Consider the following 22,641-nt stretch of genomic DNA (forward strand, 5'->3'; position numbering starts at 1 on the left):
TTAAAAAGTGGATTTTGTCTTATTTGTTACGGGGAAGTAAGACAGATTGGGAAGTGAACTCCCCATTTTTGCACGTTGGCACGGGTGTTTTGTTTTCTTCATTAGGTCTGAAAGGACTGAAGGGGAACCTTCTTGCTTAGGCTTGTCCAGGATTTGGCTCCCAACCCACTAGTCCATTATTGACTGTGTCAAAACAAAAGTAAAAGTGATTTCCTGGGAGATGGCAAAGGCAATCAGGCTTATGCTTGCTGGTTAGCTAATGGAAACCACGTTTAAGGTTTTTGCCCTTTCCAGTCCTCTCTGGTGTTTTCTTCTTTCTGGCCACTTGCAGTGTTTTTTCCTTGACCTGATAGTTGTGAAATTTGTAATGTTCCTTGGGGTTTTTATTTTGGGGTCTCGTGGTGGAGGTGAGCGGGGGATTCTCTGAATGCCTGTTTTGCCTCTGGTTCCAGGATCAGTTTTCTTTGATAATTTCTTGAAAGATGTTGTCCAGGGGTCTTCCCTTTGATTATGGCTTTCAGGTAGTCCTGTGATTCTGACGTTGTCTCTCCTGGATCTGTTTGTCCAGGTCAGTTGTTTTTCAAATGAGACATTTTATGTTTTCTTCTATGTTTTCATCCTTTTGAATTTGTTTGAGTCTCATAGAGTCATTAGCTTCCGCTTTCCCAGTTCTAGCTTTTGTCCTTCCTTTTCCATTCGGCCAGTTGTACTGTTAAAGCATTTGTTCTCTTTTTCCAGGCTGTTGATTCTCAGCATGATTCTCTTGCATCACTCATTCCTTTTCCCAATTTTTTTCTATCTCTCTTCTATGATTTTTAAGCTACTTTTTGAGCTCATTTGTGAGTTCTTTCTGGGCTTGAGACCACTTCCTGTTTTTCTTTGGGGCTTTGCCTGTAGGTGTTTTGACATTGTTGTCTTGTTCTTCCCTGTTACCATGATAACTTTCTGTGGTCAGAATCTTTTATTGTTGTTTTTTTGCTCACCTGTTTTTGGCCTTTGTCCTTTCTTTTAAATTTGAGCTCTGCTCCCAGGGTGGAAGGGACACTGTCTCGGCCTTCTTGTGCCAGGGGCTGCAGGCCCTGGCCGTTCACCTGTGCTGCACTGATGTTGCCCTGAGGCCCGCTGTGCCTGGTGCTACAATGAAGGGGTAAGGTGCGGGGCGGGGGTGGCTGGCAGCTTACCTGACGCTGAGCCGGGGTCCGAGTGCTGGTGTCTGGCGTGTGCTGAGGCCCTGGGGCTCCACTGCAGCACATGGTGGGCTGCCTGTTTGCCGGGACTGTGCTGGGTTGGTGTCCACCTCTGGTTTTTCCTTCTTAATTCTGCCCTGGATATCCTTGGAGCTCCTAGCTGAGTCATGGCACCGAAGCCTTTTAGCTTCTGCAGTGACTCCTGGTGCCACACACAGACACTGTGATTATTTGTCGTCGTGAGATGGACAGTCCCTCCAAGGATGTACATAGCCGCTCATACACGCCTGCCCTTCTCGAATTACTCTTCTTTTTAAATAATGTTTTATTTTTTCCCAATGACATGTTAAAACACTTTGAAGTTTTGAGTTCCAGATTCTAGCCTACCTGCCCTCCCCTCTCCCCAAGACGGTAAGCAGTCCAACACAGTTTACACACGTACAGTCTTGTATGACATTTCCATGTTAGTCATTTCGTGCAAGACTGAAACCAACAGAAAAAGAAGGAAAGAGAGTGAAAACCAGCCTGCGTCAGCTCTCCCTGTGGCGGCAGAGAAGGCCTCTGGGGTTGTCCTGGACCATGGCATTGCTGAGAAGGGCTAAGTCATCTGTTTATCAGACAGTGTGGCTCTCCTTGTGCGCAGCGTTCTCCTGGTTCTGCTTGCTTCGCTTTGCATCCGTCCACGCGAGGCCGTCCAGGTTTTCTAACATCACCCTGCTTGTCATTTCTTACAGCCCGATAGCATTCTGTCATGATCGTCTGCTGTGACTTGGTCAGCCGTTCCCAGGCGATGGGCATCCTTTTAACTCCACATTCAGATGGGTGTCTCCCCTCTGGGCTGATGCAGACCCGCAAAGCTCAAGTGGTTGTGTGAGGCTGCCAATGGAGCATCATGGTGTTTGTGCGGGCCGCTCTCTGACTGTAGCCTTCTCTTCCAGGGAGTCCCTGCCCATCTCAGCTGTCTCACTCATTGTGTTGACGTCTCCTGGGTACTCGCGGCCGCCTGACCTCTTCAGGAGCTGCTCAGGCCACCTCTCTTGTCCCTCCCTGCTCTTCTGTTGTTATTCACCCCATATCTGGCCCTGGTGTTCATTCTCCACACACATTTAGTCATTATTGGACAAATGATGTCTTCGCATTGGAGGCCATGGCTGGTTTCCACAGCATGGGTGTAATCTCTTATTGCGTGGACCCACGAAGAAAGCGTTTGGGGAACATTTGGGATCTGAGGAAGCCGAGAGGCCAGGACTTTGGCTTTAAAACTGAATTATGTCACAGTTGGTAAATTGATGGCAGACGTGTTACTCCTGTTTAAAATACGAAGACAGTTTTAAAAAAGTGTTGTTCATCTGTACCCAGCATATCTGAGCCAAAAAGGACCTCGGGGGGCCAGCTGGTCCTGAACACAAAGCTCCCCCTCTCCCCACCCCTGGCTCTCCGATTCAGCTCTGACTCATCCACTTCCAGGATGAAAGCCGAAGGTAGCGTTTGGAACATCCCCCATGGCTCCTCACCGGCCCTCTGCAGTCGCAACAAGTTGAATCCCTTGACCTTAGGATGACCCTTTGGATATTCGGCAACAACTAGGAAACCCCCTCCCCACCTTAAATTCTCTTTTGAGGCTTGAAATCTGTAGTTCCTAATGTTCAGAGACTTGGAACTCAAGACCCTTTGTCATCCCACCGTTCTGCATGCAGGAGGGGTCAGTGGGCAGTTCTTTCCTCTTCTGGATGGCCTCTGCCACCTTGTTCATGGCGGGGCACTGTCCTGGAGTCTTTGTCACCCTCCCTTCTCACTGGTCCCTGGGTTATGTTCAGAGTCTTGTACTCCTCCCTGGAGCTGCCCAGAGCTTCCTAAGTCACTTCCTCACTCGAGCAGCCTGCCCTGGAGCCCCATGGCTCCAGAATAAGATAAGTGCCTTCCCCTGGAATGGCACAGCCTCCACTCTGGCCTTGAACTTGCCGCTCCCTCTTTCGTGTCTTTCCAAGCTGCCTGGAATGGCTGAATCTGCCTCAGTGCACATTTGCTCCTCATTCTGGAGCCAAGTAGAGAAGGTGATAGCCCTTCAAAAACTTGGGGAGTTGGCTCTCATGTGTACCTAGGCCTTCACCGCCCTGACCACCTTCCTTCCCCAGGAGGCCCCATCTGATGTGCCTGGGACTGTAGGGCTGGCTGCTGGGGGCCTTTCCAACTCTCCATGTCTCTGAGAGTCTCTTCTGTTGGCCTTGGGAAGCTTGCGGTCCACTGAAGCCCTCAGATCCTCTTTGGATGGAATGCTTTCCAGCCAAAGCTTTTCCATTTTGTCTTTTGGAAGCAGATTTGCAAACCACCTTGGTATAACCTTGACATTTACCCTTATCAAATTCCATCTGAAGCTGCCCTTCTTCACTTGGTGAGCCTGCTACGTACACCTCCTCTGTGCCGAAGACGGTGAGGTTCAACAAGGCCAGTCCCAGAGCCGTGAGCCGCAGTGACGGTTTAGGCTCCAGCCGTTTCCAGCTCCACACTCTTTGTGGGTTCTCATCTTCTGTCCAAGAGACTGACAGCCCCTGAAAGTGTCTTTAGCATTCCCCCTCATCTTCCAGTCAGAAAAGGAGATGGGATGTTATCTGACTCTGCATCAGCCCCTTCTCCATCCTGCTGAATCCACAGCCAGCACCCTTGTGGGTGGCTGCCTCGTCCCTGCATCTGGGGGCCAAATCCCAAGGTTCAGTCATCATCTCTACCCCCAGGAGCCAGTAGGGGCTGGGACTGGGGTACCTCCGTGAACAGAGCACAGGGCCTAGAGTCTGGAAGCCCTGAGTTCAAATCCAGCCTCGCTCCGTGACCCTGGGCAGGTCACTGTTTCTCTCTTTAAAGTGGGAGCACTGACAGTGCCTCCCTCCTGGGGGGGTAGTGCTCCCTCCTTTCAGCTCTCCTTGCCCTCTCTGCCGCATGTGATAGGAAAGATGGCGTCTTTTAACCTGAGAGTTAGAAGGGGATCCCTGTTCCCCTAAGCCCGGGGTGAGTGTTGCGCTGGGCCTGATGGTTGCTGTTTGTGTTTGTCGCAGGTCTCCACTTGGGAAACACGGCACTCTCCCCACCTAGCTGGACTGATGTAGCGAGTTGGCGGATGCTGGCTGGACGGGGCTGCTACCAAACACACCAGTTATCAGTGCTGACAAGAGCCTCCCAAGTGCCAACTTAGAGATGACGATGCATTCTGAATTCTAATGAACTGCTTTAACCTTCAGGAAGAATTGTAAAGACATGTACATAGCACAGCGTGCCCCGGAGACTATCTGTCCTGCCCGTGTCCACCCCATCCGCGGTGTACCAAATGATGCTCTCGTAGTTAGACTAAGAATCGTGTACATTCGAAAGATTTTAGCAGGTTTTCTTTCCCTGTTCATTGTTTCTTTATCAGTTTAAAGAGACTTCTTAAAGCATGTCAGATTAAAACCAATTAGGATTAAACTTGTCCATTTACTTTTCCTTTAAACCATTGAGGCTTCATTAAACGCTTTCATTTACTAGACTTTTGTATTTTCTTTGTTTGGAAACACTTCCCTGGGCTCTCGAGCCTTTTCCCATTGTTTAGTTCAGCTGTGGAGACTCACTGAGCAGCTTCCTGACTTGAATGAGGACCTGCCAGGGATGGCCAGCCTGCGGTGCTCTCTTCCTGTCATCCAATCACGCACGTCTTCGATTGGGTGTAGCAATAATCTTTCTGGCCGTCAAGCTCTCGCGCCCACTCTCCCGGTCCAAAGTCAGTGGCTTGGAATTGACCCCAGGGTTTTTGGGGTCCTTTGTTGACATTGGACTCAACAAAAGCGTGGCCGGCTGGAAGCCTTTCCCACCAATAACTTCTGGGTTTGTGATTGAAGATGCTGTGTCCCCCCACACCCTCCCCATTTCTCTACACCTAATGTACAAAGAAATTGCGATGTATATTTTCATGTAATTTGATTTTTGGAATTCTGTCACCTTATGTAGTGAGTTCTTCCAAAATATAATTTTTTCCAATAATTGTCCAGGTGTTGACTTTTTCTGTACTGAATAAAGATTAACATACTGAATAATACCCGAGAAGTGCAGTTTAGGAAAATCTCAGGTTGATTCCTTATGCAAACTGAATACTTGAATCCCCCATGGCCATGGCAGTGTATGGAGGCCTTGGTAGAAGTGGGTGTACGAGGGTGATGTGGAGAGCCAGTGGGTCAGGCGCACTGCCAGTAGACAGAGCGGCTGCCGTCTTAATTTAGGAGTGTGGGAGCCCATGCCCGCCCTCCCCTTGCTGAGGAGGGACAGGAGCACAGAATCAGGCTCTCCTGGCAGGTCAGAACTTTGCAGAGCCCCGAGGCTGTGGCGCTCCTGTCCACGGGAGGCCCTGTTCAAGGGATGGACAAGGGTGTGGCTGCAGTGGAGAGAGATCTAGCTCAGAATCTGTTCTCTCTCCCCTAAAGCCAGGAGGAAACCTTTCCTGGAAGGGGGCAGGACGCACTCTCCTTGCCTGTACCCAGGCCCAAAGCCTCAATGGCAGGGGTGACCAGCACACCCCTTGGTTGGGTCACAGCATGCATCCTGCGCCTGTGACTGTGGTGTGAAAGGACTTTGATATTCAGTGTCAGTGTGGAGTCTCCTTCCCAGGGAGGGTTTTCTTGGCTTGTGGCCCTCCCTGCCAGGGCTTCTGCCTCTTCTGTTTCCACTGTTCTGAAGAGGACTGCTGCCCACACAGTGCTCTGGGTCACTCAGGGAGTAGGAGAGGAGCATTTCAGTGCCCCTTAGACCAAGGGTGGGACGAGGCGGGGCCTGGCTGCCCTTCATGGTGCTCCGGGGAGTGGCATACTTGCCCAAGGAGACATCAGGACTTCATTCCTCCGTCGGTGGCAGGCAGGGGTGTCATCTGTGCCTTCTTTTCCCGTCTGACCACTGCACCAGTTGCCTCTCCTTTCTGTGGTGGTGAACAGCATGGAAGCATCAGGGCAGCCTGTTCGCCTTGGACCTCCCTGTTAACATGAGGCGACTTTCTCTTCAACTTGGTGCCAACAGCGTGGACATGAGAATTGCTGTCAGGACTCTGGAACTGTTGGCTCTTTGCATCCTCTCCCGAGTTATTGGGTGGCTCCTCCCATCGGATCTGCCCCTTCTGGGATGGGGGAACCCAGGGGCCTCCTCCTCTGTGCTTCAGGCCCTTGGGAAGTTGGGTTCTGATACTCCCACTGCCTTGGGGAGAGGATTCTGCTCGCCTTGGCAGGGCCGGACAAAGGACCCAGCCTCTCAGTGGGAGTTGGACTCTGGCTTGGGCACGTTGCCCACGATGCATCCCCCACGGAGGGCAGCGTCCCCACGTCTCTTGTGCTTCCAGCCTCTGAGTGAGTGGAGTGGTCCCTTCTCAGCATCTAGGACATTGGACTGATGTTACTTCATTCCCATGTTTTTAGTTGTGTGGTTCATTGATTGTATTTCTTGCCGTGCATTCTGTTGTGAGGTTTACCGTATTGTAAAGCACTCTGTCTGTCACTCAATAAAGGATGGCTTCTAGGTGACCTCTTGAGCTGTTGTGGTTTCAGGGTACAGATGTCCAAAGAAGGCTGGGGGCTCGCCATCTTTGCAAATGGCACGTGCCGCCTTGACAGGTGGGCAGAGGAGAGGGAGGCTTTGTCTCAGCCAGACTTAGTGACAGCAGTTAGTACTGGGGACCAGCTTTGGGTTAGTAATCTGGGCACCTTCTCGAGGGAGCATGCCAGGGCCCAGCTTGGGGGAAGGGGGGTTGACCTGGGCTTACTTTCCTTGGCTAAACTTGGCCCTCCCACAGCCTTAAACTAGAGGATAGACCATGCTCAGCAGAATGCCTTTCCTTTATTTCATTTCAGTCCAGCCCCTCCTTGGCTGTTTTGTGGGTGCTGAGCCCAGGGATGGGGGCCGTACATGGCTGGACAGGCTAACGGGATGAGGCATCAGGCTGAGAGACGGGGCCAAGGCCTGGGAGACCCCTCCCAGGCAGAGCCGAGAAAAGCTTTCTCAAAGGCAATGGAGGGTGGGGGAGGCCATCGAGATGGCCGCCTTCTTTTAATAGAAGATAGTTGGTCTGTTCGCTCTTTACACAGATCACACTTACACTGAGCTCAGAGACAGTGGGATGTGGCTGCGAAGCCCTTCTTCTGGCCTGGCAGCCCAGGGCAGATGGCTCGTGAGAGTGAGCCCTACGAGGGACCCCTCAGGTCATTAAGCCAAGCAAGCATGCAGGCAGGCAGAGCTCAGGGCAGCGTTTAGGAAGACGAGCCAGCCAGAGGCCTGCTTGTGACCTGGAGTGGGAAGGGGGAAGGTTGGCCCCGCAGTGACCTCGTGGTGTGGCCCCCCTCTGTTGCTCATTTTTCTCAGGAGGCTGGCCTGGGCAGCGCAGCCCTCTGGTGGAGGATGGGAGGAAGCCTGGTGGGAAAGGGAGGGTGCCCAGATGGCCTGCCACGGTCAGACTGGAGCTGAAGAGCTGGCTGGGCCCCCCTTCAGAGGCATGCTTTGGTGCCTGCATTCACAATGGAAGGAAATGATAAGTCTCAGGTAGAGGTTGGTGAAAGTAAAAGATCGTGAAACTCCTGAAATCTATGGACTGCAGGCTAAGAATCTATCATTTTACTGAGGAGGAAACTGAGGCAGAGAGCGAGGAAGCGATTTGCCCGTGGGGCCACTGCAAGGGCCAGGCTTGCAGGCAGCTACGGGGCACAGAGGGAGGACCCTGGGTCTGGAGTCTCCCCTCACTCCTAGGAGCTATGCGACCCTGGGCACATCGCTTAACCTCTGGGCCTCAGTTTCCCTATCTGTAAGATGGAATAATAGCATCTGTTTCACAAGGTGCTTCTCAAATCAAATGACGTTACAGTCTCTAGACATGCTACTTAGCAGCAGCAGCATCATTAGAATTGAGGCCTCCCTGCCTCCAAGACAAGGCAGAGTTGGGCATAGGCTCCAGGTCACTCGTCCATCAGACATGGTTTGACTTGACTAATGTTGAATTGAGCTCATAGAATTTGTTCAGTTTAATTCAACAAGCATGTATTAGTCTCCTACTGTGTGCAAGGTGCTGGGCATTTGTGCCATGACAATGTAAAATTCTGCTCCATCCTTGTTCTCAACGCTAGAGCCCTCCAGACCCCGTCTGCCCATCGGTGACTTCCTCTGTCCCCATAGACACTGAGAGCAAAGGCAGCAGGGCTAGAGGCATCCAGACCCCATCCACCCATCGGTCACTTCTTCTGTCCCCATAGACACTGAGAGCAAAGGCAGCAGGGCTAGAGGCATCCAGACCCCATCCACCCATCGGTCACTTCCTCTGCTCCCATAGACACTGAGAGCAAAGGTGTCAGGACTAGAGGCCTCTGGATCTCATCCACCCATCGGTCACTTCCTCGGCCTCCATAGACACTGAGAGTAAAGGCATCAGGGCTACAGGCCTCTGGATCTCATTCACCCATCAGTCACTTCCTCGGCCCCTGTAGACATGGAGGGAGCAAAGGCATCAGGTAACTTCAGCTCCCTCCTTCATTTTCCTCTTTCAGGACGGTGTAAACTTAACTGTTTGGTCCCTGTGTAAAAACCTCACTGGTTTCTGGGAAATTAAACTGCTCCTGGAGATTGAACAAGAACAGCAGTTTCATTTCTCGGTGTCTCCCTCCAGGGCAAAGGGCACTGTGCAGCCCCACTGCCTTCCCATATCACGGTAAGTGTTAACTTGGCCCTCTGGTTCACCAAGGGTTTCTTCTGGTGGCTGCCAGGGCTGTCCCTCCCGTCTCCTTTCCTGTGCCCAGGCCCCTGCCCTTCTCTGGCCACCCATTCTCATTTTCCCCACATGTGGGAGAAATCAACGTGGTGATGCCCTTCCCCCAGTCTCCCGTGGCTCCCCACGGTCGTTTGGTGGGTGGCCCAACCTGAGCTTCAAAAGCGTCTCTGTGCTGGGCATCATTAGCCAGGAGTCGAGGCTTTTCCATCTGTGCCCCACAAACACACGCCCAGAAAGAAGGTTTTCTTCCCCCAGCCCCTTCCCTTCCATTATGTGCACACGTAGTCTCATCTTCTTACCTGGAAGGTTTCAAGAGTAAGAACCAGTTTTCTGGGCGACAGCATTCCTGTTAGAACTAGATAAATCCAAAGGAAAGATAAGAAGGAAATTATAGGCTTAAAAATGTCCCCAAACTGATAACTGTGAAGAATTCTGACCAGGAGTGACAGAAAATACACATATTTTCATGCTTCCATGAGATTTATACAAAATTGATGACTTCCCAGGGCACCAAAAAACTTCAAAGAAATGCAGAAAAGCAGAAATCCTAAATGTATCCTTTGCTTACGCACACACACAAAACCAATCAATTAAAAAATGGGAGGAGAAAAATAAAGACTGAAACAGCAACGTGAACCATGGAGTGAGAGGTGGTGGTAGCACAAGGTAGCCTGCTGAGGCAGTCCTTAGAAGGAAATCCTTATCCCTGAAAAGCTGTAGTCATAAGAGAAAAGGAGCAAAAGAACTGAGCGTGAATTTTTTTTTAAAGCTAGAAATACCAGGTGAATAATTCCAAAGCCCATACCAGAGAAGAGAGAGAGAAGGGAGAGGGAGAGAGGGGGAAGAGAGAGAGAAGAGAGGGGAGAGACAGAGAGAGGGGAAAGATTTGGGGCATTAAAAAGCTGAGTAACAGAATTCTTAGAAAACAAATGAACTAATACACAAAATCTGACTTTTAAGATGACTAATAAGTAAAAAGTCACTCACTAATTTGATTTTTTTTGAATGGAAGAAAACCAAATTAACAGAATCAGAATGGGGTGGGGGAGGTGTTCACAGGTGAAAATTAAAAATACTCAGAAATCATTGAGCTGAATTACAATCCAACAAGACTGCAAATCTAAAGGAAATCGGTGAACATATTTTTAAACATTAAGAAAACTGGGAATAGGTGAAATAATACAATTTCAGAAAGCTAAATTTAGCAACCCATGGGAGAAGCCTCCTGATCTGGATATATTTACAAAGGAATTTTATTGGTCACTTAAAAGCCAGGTGATAGTTATGCTACATAAATATTTCAAAAATAAAGAAGGCCTTTGGGACTGTCAAAAATTTTCTTTGATAGGAACATGGTCCTTGTTCCCAGTCCAAAAGAAGGGACAGAGTAGAGAATAAACTGTGGATTCCAAAGATTCTCTCAAAATCTTGATGAGATTACAGCAACACACCCAAACCTTCCTTAGTCCAGGTGACTGAGTGTCACCTGGGGTAGACAAGGCTTACCGGGATAGCTCCAAATGAGAACAGCCGAAGCCACCTGAGCGTAGCAATAGATAAAAAGTTTAGAGGAAAGGAAGCGCAGGATTTCTTTATTTTAAAGAGACATTAAAAGCGGGAATGAGAGTATTCCTCCACATGCTCAAAGGCATTTCTCTTAGCCCAGCAGCGCATGCTGTTCATGGGACAGACACACTCCAGGAGAGTTGGTGGAGCACGGTGCCCGCCAGTGCCTCACCTACTGGGCCTCGCGAGGAGCAGGCTCCAGTTCTAATGACAAGGTGCAGGAAAGAGGACTGGAGATGTTCATTGGAGTCTCCAGAGAAGCAGGGGGTACTGCAGCAGCCCGCTGCTCCATTCCCACTGCCCTCAGTAGCAGCCAACCCCAAGCCTTAGAGGCACAGACTGTGGGCACCACTCTCATAAAGTGTATGGCAGTGGGCAGGATGCTGAGGTAGGGCTGAGCTGGCCTAATGCTGAGCGCCACCCCTGCCCCCAGCCAAAGAAGTGTTTATGCCCTGAGAGAGTGCTGGGGAGGGGAATCTTGGCAGTGCCCTATCTCCTGGCAAAGAGACGTGAAAAGCTGATTGAGTGAGTGACATCTCCGACTGGGATCCCCAGCCACGCTGTGAGTTGTGTAAAGACGGGTCTCCCAAGCTAGGGCAGAGGCTGCTCATTTTCTGTAGTCCTTTCCACTATATATAGTGATGAGGCAAGAAAAAGTAAGAGGAAGTATTAGCGAGGAGGCAAACGTCTCGATTTGTGGATGATTTGATGGTATCTAGAAAATGAAAAAGTAACTAAAACAATTCCTTCTACACAGCAGTAGAATACAAAATAATCCACAAAATTATCAGCATTTTTGTATGTTACTAACAAACACAAGGAATATTTTTTGAATTTAAAAAAAATTTATTTTCAGTTCCAAATTCTCTTTCTACCTCCAGCACCTCCCCTATCCATTGAGAAGGCAAGAAATACAATACCAATTTTATATATATATATATATATAGTATATGAAATCATGCAAAACATTTCCACATTACCTGGGGGCGAAGGAAGAAAAATAAAGGAAAAAAAAAAAGCTTCACTCTGCACTCAGAATCCATCAGCTCTCTCTGGAGGTGGCTAGCATTTCTTATCATGAGTCCTTTGGAATTGTCTTGGACCACTGTCATAATCAGAGCAGCCAAGTCATTCACAGTTCATTGTACAATACTGCTGTTACTTTGAACGGTGTTCTCCTCACTTCACTTTGCATCTGTTCATACAAGTCTTCCCAGGTTTTTCTGAAATCATCCTGCTCATTATTTCTTACACACAATAGTATTCCATTACATTCATATACCACAACTTGTTCAGCCATTTCCCTATTGATGGGCATCCCCTCAATTTCAAATTCTTTATCACTACAAAAAGAGCTACTAGAAAAAAATTTTTTTACAGGTAGGTCCTTTCTTCTTTTTGGTTTCTTTGGGATACAGACCTAGCAGTAGTACGGCCGGATCAAAGGGCATGCACACAGCTTTATAACCCTTTAGGCATAGTTCCAAATTGCTCTCCAGAATGGTTGGACCAGATCACAACTCCACCAACAGTGCATGAGTGTTCCAGTTTTTCTACATCTGATGAGTATAAGATGGGAGCTCAGAATTATTTTAATTGCAATTCTCTAATTATGAGTGATTTAGAGCATTTTTTCCTATCATTATTGATAGCTTTGATTTCTCCCACAGGGAATAATTAATAGAAAAATGCCCCTTAAAATAAAATATCCTCAATATCTGGAAGCTAAGCTGTTGAGATATACGCAGGATTACACAATAATTTCCACTGATATCCAGGGAGATCTAAATGAGAGAGACTATCTAAAAGATAGAATAGCAGCACGCATTTATACGGGGCCAGTAATAGAGCACTGGACAGAGCACTGGCCTTGAGGCAGGAAGACCTAAATTCAAATTCAGCCTCAGATGCTTCTGAGCTGTGTCACCCTGGGCAAGTCATTTCACTCTGTCAGCCTCAGTTTCCTTATCTGTAAAATGAGTTGGAGAAGGAAATGGCAAACTGCTCCAGTACCTCTGCCAAGAAAACCCCATAGACAGTCTGGTCCACGGGGTCACAAAAGGTTGGACACAACTGAATGACTGAACGACACATAGCACCTGCTGTGTGCTAGGTGCTGTGCTAAGCACTTTATAATTATTATCTTGCTTGAGCTTCACAACAGCCCTGGGAGGGAGGTGCTATTATTACCCTCATTTTTACAGATGAGAAAACTGAGGCAAACGGGTTAAGTGACTTGGCCAGTCACACAGCTAGGAAGTATCTGAGGTCACATGTGAACTCAGATCTTCCTGACTTCAGGCACACACTTTATCCACCACCTAGCTGTACACATTTGCAAGCAGGTCATGCCAATATAATAGCCATGGTCATTGAATTAATATACACAAATTTAATATTATGCTAACCAAATCACTAAAAGAATACTCAATAGGATTTCACAAAGTTATAACAGAATTTATACAAGAAAGGGGAGGGGGGAAGTCAAAGATACCTAGAGGAACTATGGGGGAAAGGGGGGGGGCTTGACATAAGCAGCCTTCAATTCTGGAGGAGCAAATGTCCAAAGGAGAGCAGGTAAGGGAGGAGGGAGGGGAGAGAGAGGGAACAGAGGGAAAGAAGGAGAGGGAGAAGGAGGGGAGAGAGAGATAAAGAGGAGAGGGACAGAGGTGTGCATGTGAGAGACAGAGATGGAGGGGTGGGGAGAGACAGGAAGAGGAGAGGGAGGGAGGGAAAGATGGAAAGAAAAGGAAGGAGGGAAAAGGGAGAGGGAAGGAGGGAGGGAGAAAGGAGAGACAGAGGAGAGGGAGAGAGGTGTATATGGAAAGGCAGATGGAGGGGTGGGGAGGAAGAGGAGAGGAAGGGAGAGAGGGAAGGAAAAAGGGAGAGGAAAGGAGGGAGGGAGAAAGAGGAGAGGAAGAGAGGTGTGCATGTGAGAGACAGAGATGGAGGGGTGGGGAGAGAAAGGAAGAGGAGAGGGGGTGGAAAGAGAGGAAGAGGGGAAAGGGAGAGGGAGGAGGGAAAGAGGGAGGAAAGGAGGGAGGGAGGGGTGTGTGTGTGTGTGTGTGTGAGAGAGAGAGACAGAGACAGAGACAGAGACAAAGAAAGAGAAGAGACAGAGATAGAAAAAGAAAGAGAGAGAGAGAGAGAGAGAAGAGACAGAGAGGAAGAGATGCCATTCCACTCCACAGAGGGCTGGTCTGGCTGCCAGGCTGAGCTGCTGGAGGCATGGGAGGAAGTCCCACAAAGGACCGTGCGCCAGCTGAGACCAGCCTCCTGCCACCCCCTCCCCATCCTGTGTGGGGCCCCTGAAGGCCAGCTGTGTGTAGACAGCAGTGCTCGGCAGAGCACAGAGCCGGCAGCTTTCCCCACCTTCAAGCCTGTCAAGAAAACAAGCCTCGAGAAGACCGCACAGATGCACTTTATACCTGCAGGTGGGTAAAGAAACTGACTTCGTTACCACAGGAGTAACTGTGCAGAGGTCCTTCAGCAGCCACCACCTGGGCCACCAGGGGGCACCGAGGCTCCAGTGCCAGGTGCAGACACACAGCCGTGTGGGAGTGCTGCCTCACCCTGACTAGCTGGGTAGAGCTGGGCAAGCCACAGCCCGCTCTGTGCCTTAGTTTTCCCCTCTGTCAAGTGGGGATAACAGCCTCTAGCTGCCAGGAGCAGGTCTGAGGAGGACAAAGAGGGGAGGGGGCACTTTCACCCAGGGAATTAAGACAGGAGAGGAGGAAGCCAGAGTCTGCCAAGCCCCATCCTGGGAAGGCCCACTTGCAGGGGCCTCAGGCAGGTGGTGGGAGTCCTGATGGAGGGCAGGGGGCCCAGTCAGTTCGTCTTCTGCATCTGAATCAGTAACCCCCTCCCCACGTGCCTTAGCTGTGCATTTACCTCCTACGTGAGCCTGCAGGGAGGGAGAGGGTTGAGGCCGTGGTCCTGTGGTGAGCATCATCTCTCCTGCAGGGCCAGTACTGGGCCCCGGTGCCTAGCCCGAGTGGTTACGGAGACCCAAGGAATGATCCGAGCCTTGTGTCTCCCCCAGTGCTCACCTCAGGGCTCTGCTGCAATCAATAACTGCCTTGCTGAGCTGCAGCTGCTCCCACTTCTTCAGCTGAGCTGGGAGCAGGCCAGCCCTGGGGGCCTTTCCTGGGGAAGTGAGTGGTGCTGAGTCAGTCAGTGGGTGTCGACATCCCCTTTGAGTCACTGCTTGCACCGGGAGAGCTGGGGGCTGGGCCAGAGGCAGGCCTGGCAATCTTCCCGCTCCCACTCATCCCTGGGCTGAATGCCCCCACAAGGCTGGCCCTTAGACAAGCCAAGAGGGTGCCCACATTTGTCTCTGGCACACCCAGCCTTCCTATCAGTCGGTTCTTTTCTCCCCTCTCCCCAACTTCACATGCCCTCTATCAAAGCCTGCTCTTATTTCAATTCAAGAAGCATGTTTACACCGCTGCTGTGTGCGAGGTTGTGGCCATACATAATCTGGGCACGCTAGGCAGCTAAAGAATGTTAGCTTACTAGGCATGAGTTTGTGACAATGATTAATTGTTGAATGGGGAGATGAGGAATGTTGCTGGCCAAAATGCCAGGGTTAACGTACTGTCTGCTTTGTTAGGGACAGCCACAGTGACGCAGGCAGGGGCTTGGGCAGCACCAGCCCAGCCTCTCAAGGCTTGTTGCCTTTTGATCTGGCTCAGATTCATTTGCAGCTAAACCACAGAGGATCTTGAGAACCAGTAATATTTCTAAACATTAGGCTAAGAAGTTCTCTATAGCAGAGGGCTTTGATCTCTGGCTAGACAAAAGGGTTGAAAAAGAAAAACCTCACCCTAGCCTGGGTACATGCTGTCTAGCTTCTGCTAGCTGGACATGCCTGCTCTGTCTGAGGAGCCGTCAGTTTGCCTAAGTCAGGAAGAGGTTTTATCTACTCTACCCTAGCTGACTGAAGCTGAGCTGGCAGAGACCATAAGACAGGCATGGCCCATGAAAGAAGCATACCTGGTGGGCAGCAAGTCTAAGACAGATGCCACGCTCAGCAAGAAGCCCATCCTGTGACCCCTGACAGAACACTGCATTTGGGGAAAAGCAGGCCTGATCCAGCAGCAAGAGGTAGAGAGAGAAATTTCTTTCCAAATAACTGCAGAAAATATAAAATACTTGGGAGTCTAGCTGCCAAGATAAATCCAGAAACTATATGAACACAACTAGAAAACACTTCTCACACAAATAAAGTCAGATCTAAACAATTGGAAAAATATTAATTACTCATGGGTAGGTCGAGCCAATATAGTAAAAATGACAACCCTACCTAAATTAATGTACTTATTCAATACCATACCAATCAAACTACCAACAATTATTTTATAGCGCCAGAAAAAAATGATACATAACAAAATTCATCTGGAAGAACAAAAGGTCAAGAATATCAAAGGAAATAATGAAAAAAAAATGTAAAGGAAGGTGGCCTAGCCATGCTAGATCTCAAATAATCATCTAAACAATCTGATCCTGGCTAAGAAATAAAGTGGCAGATAAGCGGAATAGATTAGGCACACAATATACAGTAGTCAGTGACCATAATCTAGTGTTTGAAAAACCCACTCCAGCTTCTGGGATAAGAAGTCACTATTTGATTAAAAAAAAAAAACTGCTGGAAAAACTGGAAAACGGTATGGCAGAATCCAGGTGTAGACCAACTTATACCATATACCAAGATAAGGTCGAAATGGGAACATGATTTAAACATAAATGGAATAGTTTACCTGTCAGATCTATGGAGAAAGGAAGGATTTGTGACCAAATGAAACAGAGAGCATTAGGAGATGTAAAATGAATCATTTTGATTATATTAAATTAAAAAGGTTTTATACAAATGAAAACAATGGAACCAGATTAGAAGGAAAGCAGAAAGCTGGGAAAATTTTTTTCTTTCTATGCTATTTCATGCTTTGCTTTGAATTAATCATGTCTGACTAGAGAATAAGTAAGTACCTGGTAGGGGCCCAGGAAGTATTACTCTAAGTGGAGACGCCCCCACAGAGTGCCATAAACCTGAAGTAGCTCTTTTGGGAAGCCCCCGTGAAGGGCATGGGCACCACAGATGCTATAGTTGTCTGACAGTCAGTCATGGCCCACACTAGTCTCTGAAGAACTGGAGTTGCACATCACCCAAAGAGCCCTGGCTTAGACTCATGTGGTAGGTCTGAATGTGTATGAAACCCACTCATATGCAAGACTTAGCAAAGAGATGCCAGGTAAAGAGGCAAAGGGCCTGGTCATAGTGCAAGAGCAAGGGGTAGCTCAGATATTCCATTGGTGTCCTCAAAGGGTTCAGAGGATGGGGATCTCCCCAAAATGGCGGTGGGAGCAGGCTCAGAACAGCCCAGCTCTCTCACAAGGACTCCGTTTCCAGCAAAGATGAAGAAAGAGCGGTGATGCAAGTAAGGGCTAAGAAATCCAAGGAGGCAAGATGGAATGTTCCCAGCCCAGAGTGGCCCAAAGAGGCAGCCAGAAGCTTGCCTGCAGGCATTAGGGACCACTCAGCCCAGAGAGCTGAGGATGTTGTATCCACTGAAGCAAGGCTTTGGGAAAAGCAATGTGGGAGGGGCAAGGCTACAATGTTACAAAGAGGCAGCTCCTTGGTGCAATGGCCGGGGCGGGGTGGGGGGGGAGGGCGGGGGAGGGGAGTAAGACCAAGGCTGGAACTAGCTGGGGGAGCATGGGCAGGACCTTGAACTCAGCGTCCTCATCTGTCCTACAGGGGTAAGAGCACTTACCTCCCAGGAATACAAACGCAGATCAAATGAAACGGGCTCTCGTACATGTGTTCTTGCATGGCTCCCATGTGGACAGTGCAACCTCAAATCTCCATAGTGACTGCATCGGTCGGGGCTGGGTAGACCTGACCATTCCAAGGATGGCAGTTGTGAATGTCTTCCTCCCTCCTCCATCCTCCCGACAAGTGCTTCCATCCCCCTCTCAGCCGAGGACCTTGCTTCATGCTTGCCCCAGAAAATAGAGGTGTCCACTGAGAGCCCTTTCTTCTCCCTGTTTCATTGTCTCACAGAGCGTGTCTATGTGCCCCCCTCAGCATCAGCTGTCTCCCTCCTCTCCTCTGCTCCAGTTTCTGAAAAAGGCTGGTCCTGCTCCTGGCCAAGGCCATATGGGTCCCCACTCCTCCCATTTTCTCTCTGTTTACTCCTTCCAGCCTCCCTTCTTTCTCCCTAATTTTCCACTTCTCCACATCTATTGCTGCCTTACCTACCACCTACATACATGCTCAGATCTCTTCCATCTTTAATATGTGATCCTGCCTTAATTTGGTTCTGACAATTAATTCTCTATCTATGGTGCTTTTCAGCAAAATGTAGTTTCCCAGTTTCTTTTAATTAGGTCCATTTTTGCTGTTGCTTTATCTGAGCTTATGATTGCTTACCCCTGCCTTTTTTATTTCTGTTGAAACACAACAGATTCTGCTCCAGCCCTTTATCTGAACTCTATGTTCCTTCTATTTCATGTGTGTTTCTTGTGAATAACATAGTAGACTCTGGTTTCTAATCCATTTTGCTATCTTCAGTTTTACAGGTGAGTTCATTCCATTCATATTCACAGTTGTGATGGTTAATTTTCTATTTTCCTTCATCTTACTGATTTATATTTTCCCTTCTTGCCTCCTTGTTTTGCTTACAAACCTGCCCTTATCTTATGCTCCCACTTTTTAAACCTTTTTTTCTCGTTTCCTTGTTGAATGAAATGTATTTCTTATACCCAGTTGTGTGTATGTATTTTTCCCTCCTCTGACCATTCAAATGACACTAAGTTTCAAGTACCATTCTCTCCAATCCTTCCTTTTTATTAGTATAGATTTCTACTTGAGCAACCCTATTATGTGAGATAATGTTCCTCATCTTCCTTTCCTTTTCTCCTTCTCCAGGAAAGGTATTACTCTTCCCCTCCCTTCCCATTTTTCTTTTAAGGTCATCAGAACATAAAACTACTCTCAGATCTCTCACCTATGGTCCTAAAAGGATAAATGTATCATCTACCCTAATTAGAATGTGTCCTTTTTCTCTTCCGGTAATCTTTTGTGATTGCTCATTCATGTTTGGTTTTGTGTACTTCTCTTGACTCCTGGGTACGTATGTTAAAGTTTATAGGCAGCTCTGATCTTTTCATCAGGAATGCATGAAAGATGTCTAATTGGTTAAACAGCCATTTCCCTTGTTGGATTATATTCAGTCTTGCTGGTTATTCTTGGCTATAAGTCTAGCTCCTTTGCCTTTTGGAATAAAATATTCTAAGCTCTCTTCTTTTTCATTGTGATAGCTGCTAAATCCTATAGGATCCTGACTGTGACTTCTCAGTTTTTTCATTCTTCTTTTTTTTTTTTAATGGCTGCTTCCAATTTTTTTTTGTTTGTTTGTTTGTTTTTTTACCTGGAAGGTCTGGATTTTTGGCTATAATATTCCTGGGAATTTTCATTTGGGGATTTCTTTCAGAAGATGACTAGTGGATCCTTTCTATTTCCACTTTGTCCTCTGATTCCAAGAGATTTAAGAGTTTTCTTGATTTCTTGAAATATGATATATAGACTTCTTTTGTGATATCATTGAGATAGCCAAATTATTCTTAAATTCTTTTTTTCTAAATTTGTTTTCCAGGTCAGTTGTTTTTGTTATGAGATACTTATATTTTCTTGTAAGTTTTCAGTCTTTTGGCTCTCTTTTTAAAATTTCTTGATGTTGCATGAAATTATGAGCTTTTCTTTGGTCCATTCTAATTTTCAGGGAGTTTTTTCCCCTAGGTAATGTTTTGTTCCTCTTGTTCCAAGCCATTAATTTGCTTCCCAATTCTTTCTTCCATAATTCTCATTTCTTTTTCCATGTCTTCCTTTTGGTGCCCTCATTTATTTTTTTTAATCATTTTTAGCTTTTTTTCCCTTTTTTTTTTTGGCAAGGCAAAGGGGTGAAGTGACTTGCCCAGAGTCACACAGCTAGTAAGTGTCAAGTGTCTTGAGGCCAGATTTGGACTCCAGTCTTCCTGAATCCAGGGCTGGTGCTTTATCCACTGTGCCATCTAGCTGCCCCCTAGCTTTTAAAACAAACAACTCTTTTGTTCTCTCTCTCTTTCTTCTCTGTCTTGGTCTCCTCTCTCTCTCTCTCTGAATAATGATTTGATGTGCTTAGCATTTTTCTTGAGGCTTTGCTTCTACCTGGAGTCATTTTCTTCCTCTGGGTTTGTGGCTTGACTATGTTTGCCAACATCCTAGCTCTTTAGGATAAGATTCTTTTTGGTTTGCTCCTTTTTTATAGTCGGTTTCCTGACTTTGAACTTGATGTTAGAGCCTGGCCCTGCACATTTCTGGGGGAATTCTGAGCTAGCCTTTTGTCCTCTTGGACAGTTTTTTTGAAGTATGGAGTGTCATGTTATTCCAGGCTGGCACCTGCAAGCTTTCAGAGCTCTAGTGGGAGATCCAGAGCAAAGTCTGGTCACTGCCTTCCTAGTTTACTCTGCAAGCTCTGATGGCTTGGTCTGAACAAAACTACTGTGGGCTGGTCCCTTGTAGGAGGGGCCAGTAGGCTGTTGCTGGATTCCACCATTATCAGCCCCCTGGACAGCTCTGCAGGTTCAGGGTGACAGAGATACAGCTCTCCTCCGGTCTGGAACCCCTGCCCTGCTTGTTCCTTTGTTGGCTTCTGACTGGGCTGGAGGCTGGACTGGAGGCCCTGCTCTACTCCTGGGGTAGTACACAGCTTAAGGCCCTGGACCACTCCTCACTCTGGAATAACGCTGCCAAGCACTGGTCCTCTCCTGGTCTACCCTGAATCCATGACTTGGAGCTGTGTAGTGAGAGCCAGAGCTGCCAGGTGGCCCAAGTTCAGAGCCTGAAAGGCCTCTTCCTGCCCTGGTGCATGGCACCGGACCACTCCATGGGATGTCCCCCTAGCCAGACAGCATTGCTATTGTCTGCAGACCCCTCGGGCGGTCTGCCTGTACCAGCCTGAGCTGGAAAATTGATCACTGTGATTTTTTTTCCCTTAGATTTCCAGATCAGCACTTGGTCTGGTCACTAGACTATAGTGCATTGTTCAGATGACTGCAACAGGTTGTGCCAGAAAACCTAAGCCAACTCCTTCTGGCTGCCTTTCTGACATTGACTCCACCCCGGCCCAGGGGCAGAGGGGAAAGTTTAAGGTAGAAAGTGAAAAACAGAGGAAGGGGCAGCATTCCCTTTTCCAGCCCCTGCCTTTGGAAGGTGAGTGTGTGTCTGTTCTTCCCAAACCTTACCATTCCTCTCCCAGCCAAAAGACCTACTCAGTCAACTTGGGTGGCTCCCCGTCACCTCTAGGATCAAATACAAATTGCTTTGTTTAGCGTTCAAGGCCCTTCACAAACCAGCCCCCTTCTACCTCTCCAGTCTTCTCACACCGTATAGCCCCTTATGTACTTTTTGGTCCAAAGACACTGGCTCCTGGCTGTTTCATGCAGGAGGCATTCCATCTTTTGGCTCTGGGCGTTTTCTCTGGTTGTCCCGTGCCTGCAATATTTTCCTTTCTCATCTATTCTCGGCTTGCTTCAAGCCCCAGATAATGTCCTACCATGCACAGGAAACCTTTCCCACTCTCTCTAAGGCTAGTGCCTTCTGTCTGGGGGTTCTCTCCCCTTGGTTCTGTCTGTATCTTTGTCCAGAGCTGTTGGGACGTTGTCCGGCATTAGACTGGAGCTCCTTGGGAGCAGGGGCTGGCTTTTGCCCGTCTTTGTAATGTTGAGCACGTCTTCGAGTTCATCCCCCTGGCTCCCGGCTCTACACTCGAAGGATACTTTGGCTGCTTCCCATGCCCCTTCACTGGTCTACCGGGACTACTGCATCATTTGACCCAGAGACCAGTTTAAATTCGGTTTTGGGGGAACTTGTTCAGAACAAATCAAGGCCATGAGGCTGGTTCTTTCACAAATTTCGAGCCCATGTGGCTGTGTGTGGGTGTGAGATGAGGAAGTGATTCTCTCCTCCCGACATTCAGAGAAGCCCCTTCTCCATCTCTCTAAGTCTCCATAGCATCAGCTGTTGGTGCCTCATTGTCCCCTCGTCCCTATGTTCCTAATTGAGAACGCACAAACGCCACAGATCTGGGAGGACAGTCATCATTTAAGATCGCGAACAGGCCGGCTTTAAAAGGAAATAAAAACCCATCCTCCTTGAGGGAAGTAACTGGCTTTTGCCTCTTTTTGTATCCCCAGCACTTAGCACAGTGCCTGGCCCCTGGCAGGGGCCCAACGAAGGTTTATCGGTTGATTATCCTGATTGCAATCCAGAGTGAGATCATTTACAGAACGCAGACAAAGGCTCCCCGAGAACGCGTGCTTTGGCAGGGAGGGGGTGAGGCTCTTTCAGTCTTGGCCAAAGATCGCAGGGAAACATCGCAGAGTCAGCATCTGGTGTCTGGAGGTGGGGCTGAGAAGGACGCAGCTGCTGCCTGTGGGACTCAGCTTCGCCCAAAGCCAAAGCGGGCTACACAGAAACCTTTCCTTCCCTTAGCGTCCAAGTGATGGAGAGGAAGCCCGGGGTGGCAATGGCCAGCTGGGCTTCCGGATGGTCCCTGCTCCACCCGGTCCCTCCCCTAGGAGCCCAGCGCCCCGCCTGCTGGGACGCCCAAGTAGAAGGGCGGCCACTGGCCCCCAGCCCAGGTCAGAAGATCTCGCTCCACGTCGGGTGAGGAATCCTCCTGGGTTCCCTGAGCGCCTAGGCAAGAACGGGAGCAATGGGAGCAAGAAAGCGAGGGAACGAAAGAGCCGGGGAGGGTGGGGGGGTTCTCCACATCCATGAAGCACCTGTTTGTGCGCCGGGCGCCGGCCAGCCCCTGCCCTGGAGGAGCTCCCACTCTGACCCGGGACGCACCCTGCAAACGGCAGACACAGACAGGCTAAGCAGCAGATAATGAAGAGAAGAAGCCCAGACAGGAGGCCTGGCGGGGGGCGGGGGGGGAGAAAGGAAGAAGGCTGGGGCGCGCACGCGCACCACCGAGGTTAGATACTTGGTAACGTAGGGATCCGGGTCCTGGGAGCCAGTCGCGAACACGTGACAGACGCCCGAGGGTGGGGGGGGGGTGGGTGGGCCCGGTGCGCCTGCTCAGTATG

The 22,641-nt window shown here is 48.8% G+C and overlaps 1 protein-coding gene, 1 long non-coding RNA gene and 1 pseudogene across 3 annotated transcripts in view; 1 reads left to right on the forward strand and 2 right to left on the reverse strand.

Moving 5' to 3' along the window:
• UBE2G1 (ubiquitin conjugating enzyme E2 G1) overlaps nt 1-6,715 on the forward strand; it is a 60,174-nt gene extending 53,459 nt beyond the window's left edge. For both annotated transcript variants that reach the window (XM_020964641.2, XM_078147387.1), the window contains one exon: nt 4,238-6,715. The gene's annotated coding sequence lies outside the window, so the exon portion shown is untranslated. The remainder of the gene's footprint in view (nt 1-4,237) is intronic.
• A 2,567-nt stretch (nt 6,716-9,282) lies between these two features.
• Nucleotides 9,283-11,192, reverse strand: LOC144454759 (uncharacterized; annotated as a pseudogene).
• Nucleotides 11,193-13,337: 2,145 nt separating this feature from the next.
• Nucleotides 13,338-22,566, reverse strand: LOC144454765 (uncharacterized). The gene is made up of 2 exons (XR_013483286.1): nt 17,283-22,566; nt 13,338-14,655 (listed from the first exon to the last, which is right to left on the reverse strand). It is a non-coding gene; the product is annotated as an uncharacterized LOC144454765 (long non-coding RNA).
• Between the last annotated feature and the right edge of the window lie 75 nt (nt 22,567-22,641).

The sequence above is a fragment of the Phascolarctos cinereus genome, unplaced genomic scaffold, assembly GCF_003287225.1.
Source record: "Phascolarctos cinereus isolate Bilbo 61053 unplaced genomic scaffold, phaCin_HiC Scaffold_7;HRSCAF=346, whole genome shotgun sequence".
NCBI classification, from domain to species: domain Eukaryota; kingdom Metazoa; phylum Chordata; class Mammalia; order Diprotodontia; family Phascolarctidae; genus Phascolarctos; species Phascolarctos cinereus.